This window comes from Triticum dicoccoides, chromosome 2B (assembly GCF_002162155.2).
Source record: "Triticum dicoccoides isolate Atlit2015 ecotype Zavitan chromosome 2B, WEW_v2.0, whole genome shotgun sequence".
NCBI lineage: Eukaryota > Viridiplantae > Streptophyta > Magnoliopsida > Poales > Poaceae > Triticum > Triticum dicoccoides.
In genome coordinates, this window is record NC_041383.1 from 733,464,450 (window position 1) to 733,473,274 (window position 8,825).

General features: G+C 45.5%; 1 pseudogene; it reads right to left on the reverse strand.

Moving 5' to 3' along the window:
* Positions 1-653: 653 nt before the first annotated feature.
* Positions 654-3,808, reverse strand: LOC119361276 (annotated as a pseudogene).
* Between the last annotated feature and the right edge of the window lie 5,017 nt (positions 3,809-8,825).

Genomic DNA, 8,825 nt, shown 5'->3' on the forward strand with positions numbered 1-8,825 from the left:
CAGACAGGAAATTTGGATAGTTCACTGTTTTCCAACCAAATTCCGTGTATATAGCGAGGAGATCTTTCTAAAAACTTCAACTTACATGTACCTATACATAGATTCAGAATATATATATAGGATGTAGGCTCTAGCTGTAAGAAATAGTTGCCACTTCTACACCAAAAGAGTCCAGACCACCACATCATATTGCACTGACGCCAACAAAAGCAGCTACTTAATTCCTTAAAATACATGCAACAAGAAATTATCCCAAACCAGAGGCATCACCCAAACAACATGAATGACGATCCATGGGTGGGAGGGGTGGGGGTGCTCTGCTTTGAGCAACATCAGAAACAGAGCGCCATTGCACAACAGTACTCCAGCAAAAACAACTTGTTGTAGGAGAACACCCTGACCACGCCACAACTCGTCGTTCGCAGCAGGCACCTCCTGTGGTCGGGTTTTGGAGGTAATCTGCAGGACTACGAGCATCAAGTTAGTTATATTTTAAAACAATGTAGTATCAGGTTAGTTCGCCTAGTGAACGGTTACGACAGTGACAAGAGTAGTGGTCTTATTTACAAAGAAAAGGCACATCCATTTAGTGATAAACCTTCTGTAAATTATGCGCAACACCTAAGGCACCAAAGACTAAGTACGTGTTTACCTTATCTCCCTCCAAGATATGCCTCCTTAACTCCGTGAAGGCTTGCAGCCACTTCATGCATGTTGGGGCGCTCACTCGGGGACAACTTGGTGCAGCAAAGTCCAACGTTTAGCACCGAGACTAAACAGTCCAAATCTTTTTCCTTCGTGGCTACTGGACGATCTTGTAGCAAGTCAGAGTCAACAATCTGTGATATCCCAGCAGGAAAATTCATCCGAACAAAGTTTGTGATGCTCAGTCCATCCTTGAACATATCTTCTGTCGGTCTCTTCCTCAAAAATGTTTCGAACAGAATAATCCCATAGCTATAAACGTCCCCAGCAACTGAAACTTCACGACCAGTTGCCCACTCTGTAACAACACGTACGACGATAGTTTAGTCAAAATATTAACATAAGCATCACAAATAAGGAGTCATTTTCAAGTTATGCTGTACCATATATGGCACAACATGAAAACGAACAACAGACATCACCTGGAGCGACATATCCGATCGTTCCTTTTATTACAGTCGAAGAAGCAGAGTTTGAGTCACCGAAATATGACTCTGTCGGACCAGCTTTGAATCTCGCAAGGCCAAAATCTCCAACATGAGCTGTCATATTATCATCCAAAAGAATGTTGCTAGGCTTCAAATCACAATGAACAATAACTCCTTGGGTGTCATGGTGGAGGTACTCCAGTGCATCTGCTACATCCACCACAATGCTCAGCCTTTGAGCTAGTGTAATGCGCTCTGAATTTGAAGTGTTTTCATCACCCAAAGCTGAGTACAGTAGTGCGTGCAAGTCACCCTTTGGCATGAATTCATATACTAGGGCTTTGAAATCATTCCCTTTAGAATCGATACTCGAGCAAGCAGTTAGGATAGGAACTAGATTCCGGTGCCGCACATTTCTCAAAGCATTGCATTCCGCAATGAAGCTCTTTTGTGCTCCTCTTGTCTCTAGGGTGAAAACTTTAACAGCAACAATAGTTCCATCTTGCAACAGTCTACCTTTGTACACAGAACTGTATCCTCCTCTGCCAATCAAGTTGGATGTGGAGAAGCCATCAGTTGCTCTGTCAAGATCGTGGCAAGAAACCCTGGGAAACTTTCGACCAAAAGAAGGGAGAGACATGTAAATATTCTTCCGTTTTCTCCTCCAGAATAGCAAGACAGATATGACCACAGCAAGTGACACCATGCTGGCTAATGGGATCACTACTTTGAGCACTGTTGATGTCACGTGCTTAGTTGAATTTGAAGGTATGACAGGGCAGGCCAGTAGGTGTAGCTTCGCTGCACCACCGCAAAGCCCCTTGTTCCCATCTACCCATAAAGCAGTCACATTCTTGAATATGCCAATTTCTGGGACTTCGCCTTCGAGACGGTTGAATGACAAAATCTAGTTGTTCAAGATACATCAGGCTGCCAATAGACTTCGGTATGGATGCTGATAAGCGGTTGTGAGACACATTGAGTACTTTCAAGTTTCTGATGCTGCCTAGTGACGCTGGAATGCTTCCACTAAGAAAATTCTGATCCAACTCAATGTATTCCATACTGTCACAGTTACTCAGTGTGTCAGGGATGGCACTGGACAGGTTATTAGATGAAAGATACAAGTACTGTAGTTGCTTGGCACGGCCTACTTCGGTGGGAAGTGGTCCGCCTAGGCTATTTGAAGATAGCGCAATTTCTCTAATTGTAGGAATGCTGAATATCTCCTTTGGAATGCTACCATCAAGAATGTTATTGGAAACCTTCAATGCTTCAAGGGTTTTGAGGTCTCCCAAACTCGGGGGTATATGCCCATACAACTGGTTAGAATCCAAAACGAGTTCCCCCAGTAGAGATAAATTAGAGAGGGAAGATGGAATATATCCTGTAAAAGCGTTGTTCCTTAATACGATAGCCCGCAAGCTCTCTAGAGTTCCTAGCCATCCCGGAATGACACCGGTAAACTGGTTTTCATCCAATGCCAAAAACTCCAGGCTGTGAAGGTTAGCTATACCGGCAGGGAAACCCCCTGATAGTCTGTTCCTTCCGAAGAAGAACATTTCGAGTTTGCCAGAAAGGTTGGCAAATGTATCTGATAACCGTCCTTCAAGACGATTCCCACGCAGCGACAATTTCTGTAGCTCAGTGCAATTGCTTAGACTATTCATAAACTCCCAGTCTTGCTTGTCACGTGCTTGTAACTGATTGTATTCAAGATTCAACCAGGAGAGCTCTTTAAGTTTGCCAATAGAACTAGGCACCACCCCAGTGAAATTATTACTCGACAAATCAACCAAGGATAGCTTAGAAGCATTCACCAGCGAATTTGGGATAGGCCCATCAAACAAGTTGTTAAATAAACCAAACTTTTGAAGATTGGGTGATGAACTACCAAGGTTGGATGGCAGCTGGCCACTTAGATAGTTGGAGGCAAGGCTTAGTACAACAAGAGAAGACACATTGAGGATGGCTGGTTGGAACCTTCCTGATAGCTTATTTCCCCAGGCGAAAAAGAACTGCAGCATGGGCATATTTCCGATTTCACTTGGGATCTCGCCACTGATCCGATTTGACGAGATATCAAGTCGAGTCAGTGTTGTGATGTTAAAAAGTGAAACGGGAATTTTGCCGGTAAGATTGTTATATGAAATCAGCAGGCTTTGAAGGTGAGGAGGAAAATTGGCATGTGTAGGGATTTGTCCAACTAGGTGATTGCGATCCAGCCATAGCATCTGCAGACTAGAACAATTTGCGAAGTCTGGTATCTCACCCTCGAGTGTGTTATTACTCAAGTAGAGATTCTGGAGGTGCTGCAGGTGACCAAGGGACCCAGGGATTTGTCCAATGAACAGATTGCCTGGTAGGGATAGATTTCTTAGAAATGTAAGATTTCCGAGTGAAAGAGAGATGCGCCCTTGTAAGCCTCGACCACTGAGGTCGAGGGAAATGACGCGATGTCGATTCTTAGGCCTACACGAGACACCTTCCCAGTTACAGAAGTCCATGCTGTCATTCCAGGACATCAGAGCTTGCTGGGGATCAAGACTGATTGCCTCCTTGAATTCAAGCAGTGATAACCGATCTGTCGCATTTCCATGTGAGGAGCAGACGATGACATGGGTACTGCAAGCCACAAGTGCCAAGAGAAACTGTCCAACTGCAATAACCATCATGGCTGGATTTCTTTGTCGAATTTAGAGCTTCATTATATGCATAAATAATACAAGCCGGCAAAAAATTAGATAGGCAACAAGTGTTGGCAAATATAATGGAATTGTTGGTGAGTGAAGTACCTGAAAGACTGCCCTGCACTATCAGGAGCCAACACTTGTTCTCTGTTCCATCAGCAAGATTAAGCACAAGTCAAAACTAGAGACACTGAATGTTGAATATTACTATAACTGTGCACTTTACTAATTGAATTGCCATTCAGATATTGTGTAGGACATAAACTTTCTTCGAAGAGCTGACCTCTTATTTATACTACTTGTATGGTAAGCTCTTTTATGTATCTATCAGGAAAACATGTCTGTATCAACTAGCAAGCAGCGTGACATATAATCATCACCAAACACACAGGCTAATGCGCATAAAATCGTGTTTCATGCTGATCAGAAACTCGTGCTTTCTCGATCTAGAAAAGAAGTTATAAACGAACTCAAAGATAAGCTAGACATTTGTGCCCTTCAAGTTCTTGTTGGCCATTGCCCACCACTTATTGGACATTTGGAAAATGAAGAGAGTGATCTGAAGTTATACAGTATGCAGCAAGTCTGCAAGAGATAGAAACACTGAAACTCCACCCAGAAAAGCCAACTTTATATGCTTCAGCAAATAGTAGATGTAACTTACCATGCTTTTGCACCGCCTCGTGGAGAGAGCCTGCGTACTTCTGTTGGAGAGCGGCGATAGGCCTATAGAAGTTCTTTACTAGCTGCTTAGAGCCATACACGCTTCATTTATATAGGCGAACCAAGTACTCCCTCCGTCTGGAGATACATCCATTTTTATACATTTCTCCGACAAGTATTTCCCGACGGAGGGAGTATCTACCACCGACAAGCTATAATATCAACTCCCGCAAAAAAAGAAAAGAAAAGCTATATAATATCAACGTGTTTTTTCTTTATTATTACTACATCTAAACAAAACAGTGTTCCTCTTTCTTCAGTCCAATCCCTATCCATAGAACCAGTCAAAGGCGGCTTCCCATGGTGATGGTGATTAGTAGCAGTATTGACCCAATTTCAACAAAGAAAGTGATTAATAATAAGGGAACCACTGGGCATCAGACTATTGATGCATAGCTTCCCGTCAGACCAGGTGGGCGTTGGATGCATCCTGAAACAGCGCCCGCACCCTCTTGGCAGTTGTCGAGACAAATTTCCTTTATTCACGTTTCCTTCCATGTTTGAGGTCCCTAAAATCACGTACGCCCACTATTCCTGCCAGTTTCCCAAACAAACTTCCTCCATTCTCGTTGCTTCCATATACGAGTTTATTTTTTCTTTTGCGAAGTTGAGGTTTCGATAATCATGTATACGAATTCATGGGATGCATGACTGTTGGAAATATGAGCAATTTACCGAATAATTTTATTAACAGAAATACTAGATAAAGCATGACTAGTATAGCAGTGATAAAACAAGCCATGCGATTTGAAAAAGAGAAGGTAAATAATATCTGCATATATAAGCTAGAACCGATCATCTCTAGAACAGACAGTAGATCAAGATGCATATATAAAGTAGAGCCTAACATGTGTAGGGCAAACACTAGAAGAAGGAACTGTTGCAGGACTTCTAACAAGAAAGATAAGAACACGTACTGGACAGCAGCCGGAGCAGAGGCACTGGACTTGGGGTCGATGTCCTCCATGTCGTCGAGGAGGTTGTCGACGTCGGGGAAGTAGTTGTCGTAGGGGAAGTAGTCGTCGGAGTCTGGGGCGTCCGTGACGAAGAAGTCAGTAGTCGCGCAGAGCGCTCCCCAAAAACCTTATCACCTTTCTCTCGTACAAGACTCAAAAGGTGTGGTTCCGGAGGCCTACTGTCCTGACCTACGGTGCACGCCGCAAGCCGGGATGAGGAAGAACGTAACAGCAGCGCAGTGCTCAGGAACTTGTGGCGAGAGGAGGAAGAGATTCTGGTGCGTCTCTCTGAGAGGAGCGACCTCCCTTTTATAGGTGCAAGAGAAGGAGGCGAGAGGCTGCGCCGGGAGCTGAAGGGAACGCGGGAGACGAAACGAACAGGCAGCAGCCGAAGAGGTGCGCCGTTCGGATTCAGTGTCCACTACAGAAAAAATGTTTCAGCTTTCGAGTGACCTTTCGTATACCCGTAGTGCGTGGCAAAAATTTAGACATTGGCTCGGCTCATTCCCGCAACCCGTGTCGCGTCGTGACGAGGCGTGGCGAGGCGGGCGGAGGAGGAGGAGGAGCGCGCGTGGATGTCCCTCTTGTTCTCATGCTCATACAAGTGGGGAAAAAGCCTCCCTTATAAGGAGGTCCAACTCCCACTCAACTAGCAATGTGGGATTAAACATTAGTAGTATCCCTTGCCTTGCACAAATGGGCTAAGTGGGCCTCTAGGATTTATTTAGGAATTTCTGAAATAGTTATTGGGCTGTCCCAAAATAGACTAAATTCCAGCAATCCCCCACCAGATCCCAGAGGCACACAAAATTTGCCTTTGGTTCCAAAACACTGTTTTATATACCGGTACTGCAGTGGAGACTGTTAAGTTGAACTTCCACCTAGAACTCTATGCTACACTAGTAAGCAACTTGAACAGTGGACTGGGCCTTGAACTGCAAGTTTTCTGCGAATCTAGCTTCACATAAAGCCTTGACCGATACGTGGCTACTGTGGGTCTTCCCCGCGGGTGGAGCTTATGCGTCATACTCCAAGACCTTTCATGAGTTTACTAGAAAGAACCCTACTCTCATAGATTGCGACGTTTAACAATCAGACTCATATAGGTGCGTTCTTCAAAAGATGTTCTGCAGGACAACATCTCTGCTTCAAAGAGCCACTTAGAACACATTAAGATATACATGAACCTGCCATGCAAATTAGGAGAGTATTGCATCTTCATGGAGTGGTATTTTAACAATAAGGATACTCTCCTCCCAGTTGACCAACAGCTTGTTGGAAATATGCCCTAGAGGCAATAATAAAAGGATTATTATTATATTTCCTTGTTCATGATAATTGTCTTTTATTCATGCTATAATTGTATTATCCAGAAATCGTAATACATGTGTGAATACATAGACCACAACATGTCCCTAGTGAGCCTCTAGTTGACTGGCTCGTTAATCAACAGATAAGTCATGGTTTCCTGACTATGGACATTGGATGTCATTGATAACGAGATCACATCATTAGGAGAATGATGTGATGGACAAGACCCAAGGATACCGACGATCGAATCTCGGGCAAGTAACATACCGATTGGGAAAGGGAATTGTATACGGGGTTGCTTGAATCCTCGACATCGTGGTTCATTCGATGAGATCATCGAGGAGCATGTGGGAGCCAACATGGGTATCCAGATCCCGCTGTTGTTTATTGACCGGAGAGCCGTCTCGGTCATGTCTATGTGTCTCCTGAACCCGTAGGGTCTACACACTTAAGGTTCGGTGACGCTAGGGTTGTAGAGATATTAGTATGCAGCAAAACGAAAGTTGTTCGGAGTCCCAGATGAGATCTCGGACGTCACGAGGAGTTCTGGAATGGTCTGGAGGTAAAGAATTATATATGTGAAGTCGAGTTTCGGCCATCGAGAAAGTTTCGGGGGTCACCGGTATTGTACCGGGACCACCGGAAGGGTCCCGGGGGTCCACCGGGTGGGGCCACCTATCCCGGAGGGGCCCGTGGGCTGAAGTGGGGAGGGGAACCAGCCCCTGGTAGGCTGGTGCACCCCCCCTTGGCCCCCCTGCGCCTAGGGATGGAAACCCTAGGGTGGGGGGCGCCTCCACTTGCCTTGGGGGGCAAGCCACCCCCCTTGGCCACCGCCCCCCCCTTGGAGATGGGATCTCCTAGGGCCGGCGCCCCCCAGGGGTCCCTATATAAAGAGGGGGGGGGGAGGGAGGGCAGCCGCACCCATGCTCTTGGCGCCTCCCTTCCCCCTTGCTACACCTCTCCCTCCCGCAGACGCTTGGCGAAGCCCTGCCGGAATCCCTGCTGCATCCACCACCACGCCGTCGTGCTGCTGGATCTTCATCAACCTCTCCTCCCCCCTTGCTGGATCAAGAAGGAGGAGATGTCACGCTGACCGTACGTGTGTTGAACGCGGAGGTGCCGTCCATTCGGCGCTAGGATCTCCGGTGATTTGGATCACGACGAGTACGACTCCCTCAACCTCGTTCTCTTGAACGCTTCCGCTCACGATCTACAAGGGTATGTAGATGCACTCCCCTCTCTCGTTGCTAGATGAACTCATAGATTGATCTTGGTGAACGCAGGAATTTTTATATTTTATGTAACGTTCCCCAACAGTGGCATCATGAGCTAGGTCTATGCGTAGTTCTCTTTGCACGAGTAGAACACAAATCTGTTGTGGGAGTAGATGTTGTCAACTTTCTTGCCACTACTAGTCTTATTTTGCTTCAGCGGTATTGTGGGATGAAGCGGCCCGGACCGACCTTACACGTACGCTTACGTGAGACAGGTTCCACCAACTGACATGCACTAGTTGCATAAGGTGGCTAGCGGGTGTCTGTCTCTCCCACTTTAGTTGGAGCGGATTCGATGAAAAGGGTCCTTATGAAGGGTAAATAGAAGTTGACAAATCACGTTGTGGCTTTTTCGTAGGTAAGAAAACGTTCTTGCTAGAACCCTATTGCAGCCACGTAAAAGATGCAACAACAATTAGAGGACGTCTAACTTGTTTTTGCAGCAATTGCTTTGTGATGTGATATGGCCAAAAGTTGTGATGAATGATGAATGAGATATTGTGATGTATGAGATCATGTTCTTGTAATAGGAATCACGACTTGCATGTCGATGAGTATGACAACCGGCAGGAGCCATAGGAGTTGTCTTAATTATTGTATGACCTGCGTGTCAATGATTTAACGCCATGTAATTACTTTACTTTATTGCTAAACCGTTAGCTATAGTAGTAGAAGTAATAGTTGGCGAGCAACTTCATGGAGACACGATGATGGAGATAATGATGATGGAGATCATGG